The sequence below is a fragment of the Molossus molossus genome, unplaced genomic scaffold, assembly GCF_014108415.1.
Source record: "Molossus molossus isolate mMolMol1 unplaced genomic scaffold, mMolMol1.p scaffold_m16_p_8, whole genome shotgun sequence".
Classification (NCBI taxonomy): domain Eukaryota; kingdom Metazoa; phylum Chordata; class Mammalia; order Chiroptera; family Molossidae; genus Molossus; species Molossus molossus.
This window is the reverse complement of record NW_023425402.1, coordinates 26,891,357-26,908,757: the sequence shown is the minus strand read 5'-3', so window position 1 is coordinate 26,908,757 and position 17,401 is coordinate 26,891,357. Positions and strand designations below refer to the sequence as shown.

At 38.3% G+C, this 17,401-nt stretch overlaps 1 protein-coding gene and 1 pseudogene across 3 annotated transcripts in view; one reads left to right on the top strand and one right to left on the bottom strand.

The window, feature by feature from the left end:
- Positions 1-17,401, top strand: part of DST (dystonin) — a 432,181-nt gene that overhangs the window by 10,598 nt on the left and 404,182 nt on the right. The gene's annotated exons all lie outside the window — the stretch shown is intronic.
- On the bottom strand, positions 1,296-4,618 carry LOC118621591 (annotated as a pseudogene).

Below are 17,401 nucleotides of genomic sequence, written 5' to 3'. Positions count from 1 at the left end.
AAATTTACCTTATCACCAGTATTGTCACCCATTTCCAGTGCTTGAATTGATGTTTTGTTTACAATCACGTTGGCATCAAGTGGTATTGCTTTAATTTGTCATGATCTTAAGAGAAAAGATCAGGGGCAATTTTATGTGTTCATGCCTGGTGAGGGCCAAATGGTGTGCTTTGGTAATCTTTGTTCAGTTATTTTTTAGAAATGCAGTGAATTTGAATAAAGAGCATCAGAAATGCCAAATATCAAGATACATAGAAAAAACTATTTTATTTCTCTTAATTAAAAATGCATATAGTCTGGCTGGTATGGCTCAGTGGTTGAGCGTCAAACCATGCACCAAGAGGTCGCTGGTTTGATTTCTGGTCAGGGCACATGCCCAGGCTGTGGGCCAGATCCCCAGTGGGGGGCATGCTGGAGGCAGCCAATGGATGTTCTGTCTCATTGATGTTTCTATCTCTCTCTCCCTTTCCTTCCTCTCTCTCTAAAAATCAATAAAGGAAAAAAATGCATATAATTTTTAAAGCACAAATTATAACATTGTCTTGGGGAGTTCATAATATACATATTCTATAATATATATTTGCTTAAAATGTTTGAGTGGGGATATATCTTTATTTATCTTGGGCATATGTCTAGGGTAGAATTGCTGGCCTATATTCGGGGTAGAATTGCTAGCATATATTGTCAGTTTATGTTTAACTTTTTAAGAAATTGTTAAACTGTTTTCCAAAGAGGCTATGCAATGTAACATTCTCACCACCAAAGCATGAGGGTTCCAGTTTCTCCATATCTTTGGCAATACTTGTTATTGCCTGTCTCTTTGAATAATGTGGTCTAAAGTGGTATCTCTAGTTTTAATTTGCTTTTCCCTAATGACTAATGATTTTGAGCAGTTTTTCATGTGCTTATTAGCAATTCATAGATCCTCTTTGGTAAAATGTTCCAATATTTGCCCATTTAAATTTATTTATTTTTTACTTTATTAAAATACTGAGTTTATTTCACATGTATATTTTTGTCTCTGGACTACTTCCATTTGTCTGACCACCACCACTACTATGCCCTATCATAACATTCCACACATATTAAAACCAAGAAAGGGTGGATGAGTTCCAGCTCTAAAAGCTAAACAGGCATTTTGGACGACAGCAATGGAACCTAGACCACAGACACAGTAGGACAAGTTCTCACTCTGCATTATAAAAAGGACAGCCAAATATCAGCTGTTACAGAAATGGAATAAGGTGGAAGATTTTAACAGTTTAAATGATTTTCTTAAAGAGATTTCCTCCACTGTTAGAGATCTTGAATCGCCTCCTGGTCGGTCATCTGGAGCAATTCTTCTCATAATTCATTACTTTTGCTTCCACTTTGGGATGATTGCCATCTTTTTTCTATACTTGTTTACATTTTTGCTTCAGTGTCATCTGCAGAACTAGGTTCTTTCTGTGTTTTAGGAATATTTTTCTGTTTCTAAAAGATTCTTGATTTAAAAAAAAAAACACACTTTTATTGATTTTTTTTTTTTTTTTTAGAGATAGAGGAAGGGTCAGAGAGATAGAAACATTGGTGTGAGAGAGGTACATCGATCAGCTGCCTCCTGCATGCCCCCCACTGGGGATTGAGCTCCAGATCCGGCCACATGCCCTGACCTGGAATCAAACCTGGACCTCTCAGTCCATGGGAGGATGCTTAATCCATTGAACCACACCAGCCGGGTAGATTCTTGACTTTTTGATTTTGGTGTTAATGGCTTTGAGTCTTTTTCTTTCTGGTTTAATGTTTGTGCATTTTTGGCCAGAGTATTTCATATAGATTTCTTTCTTTCTTCCTTTTTCCTCCCTCCCTCCCTCCCTCCCTTCCTTTTATTTATTTATTTATTTATTTATTTATTTATTTATGATTGTTGACTCTATTGCAGATATCCCACATTCCCCCCCTTCCCTCTCTCGCTTTGCCTTTTCCTCCCTCCACCCTGCCCCTGCCCTGCCCCTCTTAGGCCTTCACCACTTTATTGTCTGTTTCTATGGGCTATGGATATATTGCACATATGCATATATGTTCTTTGGTTAATCTCTTCCAGTCCCCCCACCACCCTCTCTCCTCTGAGATCTGTCAGTCTGTTCCATGCACCCATGCCTCTGACCCTATTTTGTTTGTCAGTTTATTTTGTTCTTTGGACTCAAAAATAAGTGAAATCATGTGATATTTGTCTTTCTCTGACTGGTTTATTTCACTTAGCGTAATAATCTGCAGGTCCATTCATGCTTTCATGAAACGTAAGAGTTTCTCCTTTTTTACAGCCATGTAGCATTCTATTGTGTACATGTACACAGCTTTTTAATCTACTCATCTACTGATGGCATTTGGGCTGTTTCCAGATATTGCCTATTGAAATAACGTTGCTATAAGCATAGGGGTGCATATATTCTTTCTGATTCATGTTTCAGGATTCTTAGGATACATACCCAGATGTAGAATCACTGGGTCAAAAGGCAGTTCCATTTTTAATTTTTTGAGGAAACGCCATACTGTTTTTCACAGTGGCTGAACCAGTCCACCAATAGTGCACTAGGGTTCCTATTTTTTCACATCCTCACCAGCACTTGTTGTTTAGTTGATTTATTGTGATTTATTGATAGTTGCCATTCTGACTGGTTTGAGGTGATATCTCATTGTAGTTTTTATTTGCATTTCTCTGATGATTAGTGACCTTAAGCGTTTTTTCATATGTCTATTGGTCATCTGTATGTCTTCTTTGGAGAAGTGTCTATTCAAGTCCTTTGCCCATTTTTTGTTTTAAGGATTGTTTGTCTTCCTGGTGTTGAGTTGTATAAGTTCTTTGTATATTTTGGAGATTAACCTCTTATTTGATGAATCATTGGCAAATATGCTTTCCCTTACGGTGGGTTTCCCTTTTGTTTTGTTGATTTTTTTTTTTTTTTTTTTTTTCTGTGCAAAAAATTTTTAATCTGATGTAGTCCCATTTGTTTATTTTTTTCCCCTGTGTTTCTCTTTCCCTCAGAGACATATCAACAAAGATATTGCTCTGAGAGATGTCTGAGATTTTATTGCCTGCATTTTCTTATAGGATATTTATGCTTTTATGATTTACATTTAAGGCTTTTATCCATTTTGAGTTTATTTTTGTGTATGGTGTAAGTTGGTGGTCTAGTTGCATTTTTTTGCATGTTGCTGTTCAGTTTTCACAACACCATTTATTATAAAGACTGTCTTTACTCCATTGTCACTCTTACCTCCTTTGTCAAATATTAATTGACCATAATGGTGTGGGTTGATTTTCAGATTCTCTGTTCTGTTCCACTGATTTACATGCCTGTTCATGAGCCAGTACCAGGCTGTTTTGATTATAATGGCTTTGTAGTATAGATTGATATCTGGTATTGTGATCCTTCCAACTTTGTCCTTCTTTCTGAAGATTGCGGGGGATAATCATGGTCTTTTTTGGTTCCATGTAAATTTTTGGAATATTTGTTTTAGATCTGTGAAATATGCTATTGCTATTTTATTTGTTTTTTTTTTTTTTTAATCCTCATCCGAGGACATTTTTCCATTTTTTGTACAGACAGAGTGGGAGGGAGAGAGAGGAAGAGAGAGAGAGAGGGAAACATCAATGTGAAAGGGACACATCGAGTGGCTGCCACCCGCACGACCAACCAGGGCCGGGGACAAACTGCAACCGAGGTACATGCCCTTAGCGGGAACCGAACCCGGGCCTCTCCGGACCGCAGGCAGACGCTCTAACCGCTGAGCCAAACCGGCCAGGGCTGCTATTGCTATTTTAATAGGGATTGCATTGAATGTATAGATTGCTTTGGGTAGTATGGACATTTTAATGATGTTAATTCTTTCAACCCATGAACATGGTGTATGCTTCCACTTGTTTGTATCTTCCACTATTTATTTTTTCAGTGACCTGTAGTTTTCCAAGTATAGGTCTTTTACCTCCTAGGCACTTAATTTTGTTGTTGTTGTTGCAATGGTAAATGGGATTGTTTTCTTGGTTTCTCTCTCTGACAGTTCATTATTGGTGTATAAAATCATATAATTTTTTTTGTTGGAGCTTCTTTAGCTTCCTCATCATCAAAACCATCATCATCATCATCATCATCTTCATCTTCTTCATCAGCAAGTTTTCCTTTTATTCTGTGGAAATGCTACCACTTCCAGGGGCAGATCACATTCCAAATATACTCAGGACTGTCACATCCTCCTCCTCTTCATCTTCTGACACTGAATTTTTTCCCACAGCTGCTAAGTGCTGTCAATTCATCTGCACAGTCCCTGAAACACACTACAACTGTAAGACTATATATATTCTTTCAAAGCCCCCAGGGAAACTGTTGGTTTTACAGACATTTCAAAGTTGCCAATATTACTGTAATTGGACTGCTTTCATAACTCATTGACTCTGCTTCAATAATGTGCAATTCATCCTTTGCACTAGCCCCTAAACTGACAGTTCTGGAAGATAACTGGTGCTCATTTTCATCATTATCCATCTCAAAGTGAGAATTTCTGTCAGCCTTTACTTCACAACCAAAAAGATAGTTCTAGAGTCTCAGGGAGCTCATGTCCATGTCCACTGAGTCTTCCATGGGGTGTTGACACATGCTTAGATGGGAGAGAAGGCAGATAGAACCACTGCACTGGACAGAATCACACCAGGGCTAATCTTTGCCCATTTTTTAAATTGGTACTTTGTCTTTTTATTGAGTTGTGAGAGTTTTTTATATATTCTAGATACAAGTCCTTTAACAGACATATGATTTACAAATGTTTTCTTATACTACGGTTTGTCTTTTCATTTACTTAATGGTATATTGTTTAGTACAAAAGTTTTAAATATTTATTAAGTCCAATTTATGAGTTACTTTCCTTTATGGATTGTGTTTTTTGGTTTCATATCTGAGAACTCATTGCTTCACCCAGGGTCATGAAAATTTTATACTTTTTTTTTTTTCTAGAAGTTTTATAGTTTTGGTTCTTACATTTAGTCTATAATCCATTTTGAGTGTTTTTTATTCTCCAAGTTTGTGAATTATTGTTATTATTTTTATTAAATATTTGAAAGAGTTTATCAGTGAAGTAATTTGAGGCTGGTGTTTTCTTTATGGAATATTTTAAGTTATCAACTTAAAATTTAAGTATTCAATTTCTTTACTTTTTTATATGCCTATTCAGATTTTCTATTTCTTCTTCAGACAGTTTGACAAGTTTTATTTTTCTAAGGAATTTATTCATTTCATCTAAATTGTTTAATTTGTTGACCTAATAGTATTCCCATTTACTCCTTGGAATTTCTGCATGGTTGGTAGTACTTTCAGATTTCTTTTTGTTTGGTTAGAAAATTGGGGTTTTGTTATCCCACTCATTGCACATTTCTGTGACTGTGCTCGTGTCCAGGACCAAGTGATGGGAAGAAAGACAGAGAATATAAAGTGATGGGGGTTTGTCTCATTCTCTGGGATCAGAGGAAGGTTTCCTCTTCCATGGGGACTTCTAATGTCTTTGTCTGTGGGATTGCTTAAATTCTGGGGCTTAAGAGACTCAAAGAAGGAAAAATACGGGGGATTTCTGCACTCTCAGTCTTAAGCATTCCCTTTCTCACTCCTCAAGCCAGAATAAAGAAACTCCTCCGGGAGCTCTCTCTGTCTGAGCCTCAGTATCCAGCCAGTTTGGGGTTTCAGGTGCATTGCTGCCTTGTTTTCAGTCCTGGGGATACTGGAGGTAAATATGGCAAACTCACCACTGGTTTCATGGCACATCAAATTCTGGCCTTTTAAAAACTCCAAGTCTATTGCTACTATCTACTTTTCAGAATCCTCAAATGACTGCTCAGTGCATTCTGTTTCGTTGTGTAAATGTGTTCAGTGGGAGACGTTTCACTTTACTGTAACTAGAACCATGTTTTGTTTTTAATTAGTTTATCCCACAGTCTACCTTAAGCCCATTGCTTTTCTCTTTTTACTTATTTACTTTTGGGAAAATCTTGCAGCATTTTGCCATCTAGTAAGATGAAGCTGGTGTATTGCTACTCATAACTCATGCAATACTGAAGATTCCATTTATTGATTATTAAATAGAGTTTTAGAAATCTAAACTCAATATATTTTCATTTGAAAAAAAATTTTTTTTCAATCTAATATTCTCCAGATTTTCCTCCAATTTCTGAAAACCAAATAGAGATTATAGAACTACCTCCAGATTTTGCAGAAAACATACAATTAATCATGATTGATGCTATGTATAAAGAGTGTAGAACTTTCACATTAAGAAGTAGCCCATTAACAAGTTTTAAATATTGAACTGACCAACTCTGGAGAATCATTAACAATCATTAAATAAATAAATGTCTGCCACTATCCACTCAGCTGTAGGCTACATGCCTCTTGTTTTGAAAGCTACTGTAGGGTGTTCCAAAGGAATCCCAAGTATATTTGAGAAGATTTTTAAAAGCGACGTAGTATAATAGAAATTTGCATAAATAGAAACTTAAAATTTTAAAACATTCTGTAATAATGAGGTCTAATCTCTACTCTTCGAAGTTCTCTCGCAGATCTTAACCTTTGGAGGGCATTCTGTGAATCTGATGAAAGCTATGGTCTACATCTCTAGAAATATTAGAAATACATAAGACATATACATTCAAGTGCCTGCCCTCTTTTTTTTTATTTTTTAATCTTCACCCAACGATTTATTCATTGACTTTTAGAGAGAGGGAGGGGGAGGGAGAGACAGAGGGAGAGAGAAACAAATATCCATGTGAAAGAGAAACATCCATCAGTTGATCAGTTGCCTCCCATATGCGCCCAGGCAGGGATCAAACCCACAACCTAAGTATGTGCCCTGACTCAGAATCAAACTCATGACCTTTTGGTGTACAGGACGATGTTCCAACCAACTGAACCACACCAACCAGGGCAAGTGCCTACTCTCTTAATGCTCATCTGTGGATTCTTAGGACAGAAATAGATCCCAATTAAGAACTCCCTCAGTAAAATGGCTAGATATCCTTGACCAGATAGGATTAGGATCATTTTAAAAAATCTGTACCCGGTGAAAATGTGTCTTGGGTAATTCCTTTTAGCGGGGCAGGTTGAGCATTAGTTCTCACCGTTGTTCTGGTGTGAGATGTTGTAGATAACATTCTGTAAATTACTTGTGATACTTGGAGAAATAGTAATTCCGAAAGTCGTTCCTAATCCACAGTCTACAACTTGAAATTCCAGCTCAGATCTTCTTCCTGCAGCACAGGAGGTACCCTTCATGGGGATGTAGTCCAAGTTTATTCGTTTTGCTTTGACAGTGAAGAAGTGCATATTCAGGAATAGTGGCTACAGAAACTCTCTGGGGAAATATTTCTCAGGCTTCCTTCACCATGCTGCAGTGATAGGGCCCTGTGAGAAGCCGAGTGGTACAGTGGACAGGATCCTGACCGTGCAGAGTGCTATGGTGGAGAGGGTCCTGATTTAGCATTAAAAGACCTAAGGTCAAGCCCTGTTGCTTAGTTTACCATGGGTAAGTCACCTAATATTCTTGAGGTTTATTTTCTCTTTTGATAAACTAGAAATAGTAATATCTTTTTACAGATCATTATGAGAATCAGTGAAAATAATGTCATTTTTAAAAAAATGCTTTTTTTATTGATTTTTTAGACAGGGAGGGAGGGAGCGAGAGATAGAAACATCCATGTGATGGAGGGACCTGCAGAGTATTAGCCTAAGTGAAACAAGCCAGTTGGAGAAAGACAAATACCACATGATCTCACTTATTTGTGAAATATAAAGAACAAAACAAGAGGATGAACAAAATAGACCCAGAGACATAGAAGTAGGGTACAGACTGAAAAACCCCAAAAGAGGGGGACAGGGAGGGGGGATGTGAGGGAAGAGATAAACCACAGAATTTATATGCATGTATGTGTAACCATGGACATAGACAACAATGCTGGGGTAGGGGCAGGCTTGGAAGGAGGGTGTCAATGGGAGAAAAAGGAGAGACATCTATAACAAAAAAGAAAAAAAAGAAACATCCATGTGAGAGAGAAACATCAATCAGCTGCCTCCTAAATGCTCCCTACTGGGATTTGAGCCTGCAACTCAGGCATGTGCCCTGACTGGGAATCGAACCGGGACCTCTCAGTCCATGGGACGATGCTCAATTCACTGAGCCACACTGGCTGGGCATAAATGTCATTTTAAAAAATACTTAAGCCTATTGAATTGAAAGATAAAGGGACACATAGCATAATAGCTATGATAGGGAATCTTCATTCATTCACCGTGCATTTATTCATTAGTGAGTATCTATCATCTAACACGCACAGGGCATCTTTAATTTCCCTAAGCTTCCGTTGGAAATATGGTCTTTCTATCTCTCAAGTACTTTTAAGAAACTCTTCGTCTTGTTCAGAAAAGAGAGAATAAAAGGAAGTTTAATGCTACAGAATGAAGAAATCAAATAATTTGTGTAATACTTAAGTTGGAAAAATCAGTATAACCGAGTAGTTTGTATTAGTTCTTAAAATGATAGTCAAAAGAAGCAGGATGATTTTAAGCTTTTCTGAAAATTGTGAGACCTCATCCTGCCCCACATCCTGTCCTGGAGATGACCTAGTTATGCAGAAATGATACTAGCTGCCTTTTCTGAGAGCTTTCCTATCTTCACATATGTCCTATCTCATTTAATTATCATTGCCTAAGGTCACATGGCTCCCAGTGCTGAAATTTCAACCCTGGTCCTTTTGCCTGCACAGTACATGCTCATAGCTACCTAGGAGCAGGAAAGTGAGACTGAATTACAACGAGCTGAACTGGCTTTGCCTTTTTTAAGTTCATGGGATCAGTGTTGATATACATTCTTTAACCTTGAAAGCTCAGAATAACCTTTGAGCTAGCTTTTCAAGACCTAGAGATAGCAGTAATTGCCATTTGAAAGCAGGATAGGGACTCAGATGGAATTAAGTTTTAGCTTTAAGAAATTAAGTTCTCTGAGCTCTACTTTTTAATTTTTGGAATGCTTCAAGAAACACATTTCCATTTTTTAATCTATTTTCTGAGAGTTCCTTTCCAAGCATAATGGAATGTACATTTCTGAGTTATTAGGAAATATGAAGCAATATGATTATTATAACATGTAAATACAGTGCATTTTCTTCATTATTATCAGAAGGGAAAACGTGCTGGTGTTTTCCACGGATGCGGTGTGTTTGTTAGGCTGAATTCCCCCTCGGTCTGTTGTCTGCCTAAGCTGTAGCCTGCTGCTTCCATTACCTACCCATGTGGCAGAAGAGAGGAAGCCAAAGACTGAATTCTAAACAACATTCCTAGTTGTTTAGACTTTTAAAAAATATTTAGAATACCTCACTCCATGTCTGAATAGTATGCTGTACTGGGTGGGAGGTAAAACTGGGAAATTCTGGCTGGCTACTGCTATATACAGTTTCTTTAGAAACTGCAAGAAAATGGACTCAAGCATGCCTTGAGCTGTTCTCTGAGAAACTATGGCAACAGGCCTTTTAATTAAAGCTGAAGTAGTGTGTGTGGCTTAGAAAAACAGAGATACTGCCAACTGATAAGCAGAGTGTATGGGACTAATCCAGAAAACGAAAAGAATAAATTTATTTTTAGATATATTTGCTAATTTTATTATCTATATTGTTCAAAGAAACAAGAACCATTTTTCTTTTTTATTGAGTTTACTGGGGTGACATTGGTTAATAAGATTATATAGGTTTCAGGTGTACAATTCTATAATACATCATCTGTATATTGTACTGTGTGTTCAATAGAATACAAGCCAAGTATTATATTGAAACCCCAAGCCAAGTCTTCTTCCATCACCATTTATCCCCCATATACTCTCTTCTGTCTTCCCCCATGGAAACTCTTTTAATGGACATCGATATTTGGCTTTGGAAGTTAACATATTTTTAAAGAAAATATAATTTTTAAATTATGTTTTTAAGATTAATATTCAAATTAATTTATGTTTAATACATACTAACTGAGAGTTGGAAGGGCCAGCCTGGAGGCTGCCTCAGTTGCAGAGGGCAGCCAACCTGGACTAGTTACAAAACGGGTGATCTTTGCATTTTGATAAAATACACTGGTGGGCTGATGATCAACAAATTAGTAAACCATTCCCCTCTTGAGCGAAAACATTTACAGAGAACATCCTAGAAGTTATAAACTCAGAGCACACCAAAAAGTGATTAAAAAAACAAAAACTAAATGGAAAAGCCAGAGTTGTCATTTTTCTTGGACCAAAATAGGTGTTATACTAACAACCCCAACGGTGGAAAGATTTTGTCATCCCCTTTGCCAGGGAGAATTTGAGTTTATGCCTACTATTTTAGCATCCTGTCTGATTAGTGCCTCCATTCACTCTTAAGAATGTACCCGTTTGAAGGATAAATGGTTGGAGCCCTAGCTGGAAAGACGAGTCGCATCTAATGAAATTACATGTAATAGTTAAGAAATGTAAAGCTCATAAGCCAGAGACCATGTAGGAACTGGCTCTGACGATAGTCTGTTATCTGGTCTCTTTGGCTCTGGCTTCCAGTTCACCTTTATTATTCTGTTGGCAGAGTTAACTGCCTATAATCAGATCTGATCTTCTACTCCTGCTTAATAGTTTCTCATTGCTTATAGGATTGGTACATCTTTTTTCAGTCTCAGATCCAGCCTACCTCTAATGCATACATTACTCAAACAAGGCTCAGCTTCTCCACGTTCACTGTCCCCTTCTGTGTTTTCAGGCTATTGCCAGTGCTGGAGGTTCTCTGCGGGGTGTGTGTGTGTGTGTGTGTGTGTGTGTGTAACTCATACTTCAAATTAAGGACTTTTCTTTCTTTACTGGTTTTAGAGGGAGAGAAACATCGTTGAGAGAGAACATAGATTGGCCGCCTCCTGCATGCCCCCCACTGGGGATCAGGCCCACAACCTGGGCATGTGCCCTGACTGGGAATTGAACCGGCAACCTCTTGGTGCATGGGTCGATGCTCAACCACTGAGCCACAGAAGCCAGGCTCAAATTAAGGATTAAACATCACCTCTTTCTTCCCTTTATCTCACAACCCTTCCTTATTCCTCCAAATCCTTCCTTATTCCCCTCTGGGACTGGATGAGAGCACCAGAGGTGAGGATTTACACATCTGTCTTCCGAGGGCAGGTACTGTGTAGTTTCCACCTTGTCTCCATAGCCTTGTGTGGTATCAGGCATAGAAAGCGTTCTTACTATTTGTCGAATAGCTGAGGTTCGGTAAATATTTGATGAATGGGATTAAGTGGATAAAATAATTGGAGTCACTAGGGCATATATGAGAAAATGCAAAGCAGTTGACATTTGGTTCTGCTGTTTGCCGTCCACCCTCTTTCTCACTCTTCTGCTGCTCCAGGTCCCCTCTGCTCTCGTGCCTGTTCTCTGGCTTCCCAGAACACCTTCTTCAGGGTCTTGCCTAGGCTTGCCCTACCCCTCAGTGCCCCTAAGCTTCTGAAATACCCTTTGCCATTCTTCCCCAAACTTCTATCCTCAACTCCGCTCAGAATGCCTTTCTGCACCGAAGCATGCAGGTAGGTATAATTAGAGGATAACCACTTCAACCCAGTTCATTCCAGGTTATAAAATACTAACAGGGAAGCTGCAGAAGTGTCTGAAATTTGAATTTCACACATAAGGGTTACTTGCCGGTTCCAATTTCTGACTGTGTGTATAACCTTCCCCTTTCATTTAGTATATTAATGCCATTACTAAAACGGTTTTTGTGCCCGGATTTTGGGTTACGTAATTCTATCATGACAAAGGAATATTTTGAGGGCTGCCTGCCTGTCACCATTTTCAGCAAAATTGCTGTCTTTGTTCAGCAGCAGTTATTTGAATATTTTATTGCTTTTTGTATCTTTTTACATATACGTGAATGAACATAAAAAAATTAGGTTTCATACAGCTAATGCACTGTAGACAAAGATGTAAAAAAAAAAAAAAAATCATCAGGTGAGGCAAAAGAGCCCATTCTTAGCTTGAAATGGATGCTCCCTATATTTAAGCCCATCCATAGTCTTGTACTGCTTAGGAAAAAAACAGAAGCAAGGAACATGTATAGAATTCTGGAACTTTGTTCCAGAAGATTGTATACAAAAGAGGAGCTATAACTTGGGATTTTCTTATCTGATAGTTTAGTTTGTGGGCCTGAAACCAAAGTCTCTCATGCGACTTCTGCACATGTCATTTTTTTTTTGTTTTTTGTAGTTTTATGCATTTTTGGGGGCGGGCGAACCTGTAAAAGGTAAGCAAGATATGCCTGGGCTTTCCTTCAAGCTGCCTTCTCATCAAGGTTGTTAACTCTTGCTTTAAATCCTCCTAGCAGCTGGAAGCTAGCTAATACTCTTGTTGCAACTTTTTCAGGAGATCCTAAGATCAGGCCCTGTAAAACCAGAATATGGTATAGGCCCTTGGGCTGTGTACTGAGACCTACAGGATGAGGCCAGAGGCCCTGAAAACCATTGTACTTTCCCTACCTGTTTTCCTTACCCATCCAGGGACCACCGGGGCCTGAAGGGCAGCTTACTCTGGGCCATTAGTTCCAGAAGAGCGAACCCTACCTATTTAGCTCTTTTGGTCAGAAGTTTAAATGAATAAAATCAAGTTGAATAAGATCTGCCCCTACCCTTGAAGAAATCTCTTTTTATTTTTTATTTCACAGTGATGTATGATCCTCTTAGAAATTTGGTGTTCACTGAACTTAGTATGGATGCTTCCTTTCTTCTCTTCATTGGTTATACCTGCATTTTTCTGAGAGAGTCTGTGTCTTGGGTGTAGAATCAAAGGATAAATTGGGTGGTTATTATTTGTTTGTTTTCTGGCTCTATAATAAGATGATTAGGAGTGTGGAGAAAGGTAACAAGAAAAACTTTTTGAGTGTTGGTATCTTTTTGCTGTAGGGATTAAAGATTTAGTTTGGTAGCATTTGTTATTATTGCTTATTTATTTTAATTTTAATTTTTTTAATCCTCACCCAAGGATATTTTTCCATTTATTTTTACATAGAGTGGAAAGGGGGGGAGGGAGAGAAACATTGATATGAGAGAGACACATCGATTGCCTCCTGCATGACTCCAACCAGGGCTGGCGATCAAATCTGCAACCCAGGTATGTGCCCTTGCCTGGGAATCAAACCCACAACCCTTCAGTTCAAGAACCCATGCTCTAACCACTGGGCATAACTGGCCAGGGCTAATTTTAATTTTAGTTTAATTTTTGCAGAGGTAAAACATTAATGTGATTAAACATTAAAACATATAAAAATATATCAGTGAGAATTCTTTATCCCATATTCTCAGTTTTAAGGAATGCTCTTAGATAATCATTACTCTTAGTTCCTTGTGAATCTTTTCATTATTTATTTTTCTATAGTCAAGGAAATGAAAATATTTTATTTTCTCCTTTTTTATGTGGATAGTAACATACTGTATAAACTCTTTTACATCTCATTTTATTCACTTAGTGTTTCTTGGAGAGCTTTCTGAAGAGAGCACTCTATTGTTTATAGCTACATGGTATTCTGTTGCATGCAGGAATATAATTTATTTAACTGTCACCCTGTTAATGACATTCAGTAATTTTCAAATCTTCTTATTGTAAACAATGCTTAAATGTAAAACTTTAGTCATTTCATGTGGTGCAAGTGTTATTTTTTTTAAAAAAAATACTTAATTTATTAATTTGTTTATTACATATGTTCCTCCTTTTTCTCTCTTTGACAACCCTCCCACCCCGCCTTCACTGTACTGTTGTCTGTGTCCATTGGTTGTGCATATATGCATATAAGTTCTTTGGTTTATCTCTTTTTGCTCCCTCCACCCCCCTTCCCTCTGAGGTTTGTCAATCTGTTCCCTACTTCCATGTCTCTGGATCTATTTTGTTCATCAGTTTATTTTGTTCATTATATTCCACAAATAAGTGAGATCATGTGGTATTTGTCTTTATCTGATTGGCTTATTTCACTTAGCATAATACTCTCCAGGTTCTTCCAAGTCATCTTAAAGGGTAAGAGATATTATTTTCATATGGCTGCATAGTATTCTATTGTGTAAATGTACTACAGCTTTTTATCCACTCATCTACTGATGGACACTTGGGCTGTTTTCAGACCTTAGCTACTGTAAATAGCACTGCTATGGATAAAGGGGTACATGTATTCTTTCTGATTGGTGTTTCAGGCTTCTCAGGATATTCTGAGAAGTGGGATCACTGGGTCAAATGGCAGTTCCTTTTTAAATTTTTTTGAGGAAACACCATATTGTTTTCCACAGTGGCTGCACCAGTCTGCATTCCCACCAGGCAAATGTTATCTTTAGAATGAACTCCCAGAAGCAGAAGTATGGGTCAAAGTTTATTACATATTTCAGTTTTTAAAGTTATTTATTTATTTGAGAGAGAGGGAGGGAGGGAGGGAAGAGAGAGAGAGAGAAAAAAAGAGAGAGAGAGAGAGAGAGAGAGAGAGAGAACACACTACAGAGAGAAACATCAATTTGTTATTCCACTTATGCATTCACTGATTGCTTCTTGTATGTGCCCTGACCGGGGATGGAACCGACAACCTTGGTGTATCTCTAACCAACTGCACTACCAACCAGGGCTTATATATATTTCAGTTTTGATAAATATTATCATATGGCCCTCCATAATGGTCTGTTTTAATTATTGAGGCTTTATAATATGTTGTGGTCCCTCTTATTGTGATACTCTGATACTCTGTTGCTTGGTTATTCTTTTTTTTTTTTTTTTTTTTTTTTACTTTCAAATGAATATTAGAATCAGGTTGTTTAATTCTAAGAAAAGAAATTGGTGTTTTAGCCCTGGCCGGTTTGGCTCAGCGGTTGGAGCGTCAGCCTGCGGTCCAGAGAGACCCGGGTTCGGTTCCTGCTAAGGGCACGTACCTCGGTTGCAGTTTGTCCCCGGTTCTGGTTGGGTCGTGCGGGTGGCAGCCACTCGATGTGTCCCTTTCACATCGATGTTTCTCTCTCTCTTCCTCTCTCTCCCTCCCACTCTATCTGAACAAAAAATGGAAAAAATGTCCTCGGGTGAGGATAAAAAACAAACAAACAAAAAACAAAAAACAAAAAGAAATTGGTGTTTTAATGAGATCATGTTAGATGTGAATTTTGTTGAAAGAGAATTGAATCTTTATGATTTTGAGTTGTCCCAACCAATAATAATTAGTAGTCTTTTCTGTTAGTTTGACTCTTAATTTGTGGAAGAGCATTTTTCATGTAATTTTTCCACATTTCGTATTAAAATTGTTTTTTAGTATTTTATCTTTTTGCTTTTGCTTTATTGATTTTAGAGAGAGAGGAAGGGAGAGGGAGAGAGATAGAAACACTGATGAGAGAGAACATGGATTGGCCGCCTCCTGCACGCCCCCCACTGGGGATCGGGCCCAAACCTGGGCATCGAACCAGAGACCTCTTGGTGCAGGGTCGATACTCAACCACTGAGCCACACTGGCCGGGCTTCAGTATTTTATCTTTTTGGTTGTGATAAAAAGTGGATATTTTTCTTACTGTATCTTCTGTTTGTAGCTTCTATACATGAAAAATATTAGTTTATTATCTTAATCTTATAATCTGCTAATGTAATTATTTTACTGTTTGTAGTACTTTTCAGTGGGATTTCTTGGGTTTTCTAGGTATACAAACTTATCATCTGCAAGTAGAGAGTATTGTGCATCCTCGTTTCCAACCTTTAAAGTTCTCATTTATTCCACTGTCTGTTTGTATTGACTAGGGCGTCCAGCAAAATATTAAATAATAATAGTAAGAATAGATACTCTTCCTGATCCTGACTTTACTAGGAATGTCTCTAGTGTTTCCCTGTGAAGCAGAAGCTGGCTTTTGGGTTGAGATAAATACATTTAATTATGACTCACAAGTATCCACTTGTGCTGGTCCTTTACCCTGATCTCTCAACTTCACTGGCTCCTATATGCCACACTCTGTGGTGTTGGGGCTGGGAGTCAGCCAACTACATTTCTCAGATGCCTTTGACAGCAGCTTCCTGGTAGGATCTGTCAGTAGGGGGCGCTATAGTGGTCTGGGAGGTGGGAGAGGGAGTCGCACTTCTGTCTCGTGCTGTTCCGGTCAGCGGTGCCCCACCGAGGAATCTCACCTCAGCCTCCAGCTTTATCTCTAGCATACCAGAAACAGCCTCCTCCGAGGTCCCAGAAACAATCAGGCAAGGCCCCCTCCTCAGAGGTTTGAGCCCCAACTCAGAGGCATTTCCTCCTCTGAGCTCCTGAGGAACTAACTGCAACTGAGCAGTGTGCTCTTCTCACAGTTGTGAGCTCAAACTTTGTGGGGCGTCTCCTTTGAGCTCCCACACTCTTGCAACCTAATACCTTCCCTTTTGTTCCCCCAGTTCTTTAGGTGGTGGCTGCTTCCTGCTTTTACTATCTCTAGGTTACCTCGGTGTCCTTTGTGCTGTTCCAGCCCTCCAACACTTGTTTTACCAACTCCCTCTATTAAATCCCCTCGGTAAAAATACCTGATGCTCTTTCTGCTTTCCTGAAAGGATCCAGTCGGATGACTCATCTGTTCTGATTTTATTGAACGTTTTTATCAAGACTGTTTTCCAACTTTTCCTGTGCCAATGGGGATGATTGTGTGGTTTTTCTCTTTAGACTAAGGAAATATAATAGTGGATTTTCTAATACTGGATTAATCTTGAATTTTTGTAATAAATTCTTCTTCATCATGTTGTATTCTTTTAACGGACTGCTGATTCTGCTTGCTAGTATTTTGATTAGGATTTTAGCATTCATATTTATGTGTGACATTGGTCTGACGTTTTCTCTTTTTGTGTAATGGTTTTATTTCCATGCTGTATTTACTTTATAAAACTTTTGTGTTTTCCCTGTTTTTTGTTTTCTAAGCTCTGGAACAGTTTAAATGACATTTTGCATTAACCTTTTCAGGTTTCTGCTGTTGTTTTATCTTGTTTATTAAGGTTTGGTGGCATTTCTTTATGAAACTCTGGGACTGGGATTGGTTTGGTATATAATGGGAGATCTGTTTCATTAAATGGGTCCCAAATGACTAACACAAAAAATGATGTTTGATGCTGCGTTAGCTGGGCTAGTCAAGGAAAGCATTTATGGGCACCAGGGCTGGTTCAAACTGAACTTTGCAATAGGCAATGTGTCTCATGTGCCTCTTTAATCCCATAGTTCTTGTACTTACCTGCTCCTGTTTTCCATCCTATTCTGAAGTCAGTCCCTGCTGAGGTTTCTGACTACTAACTGACACAGTTTTTGAGATATGACCCAGCATAGAAATGTTTGCATTTTAACAGTAGAATTATGCATATGGCAATGACAGAAT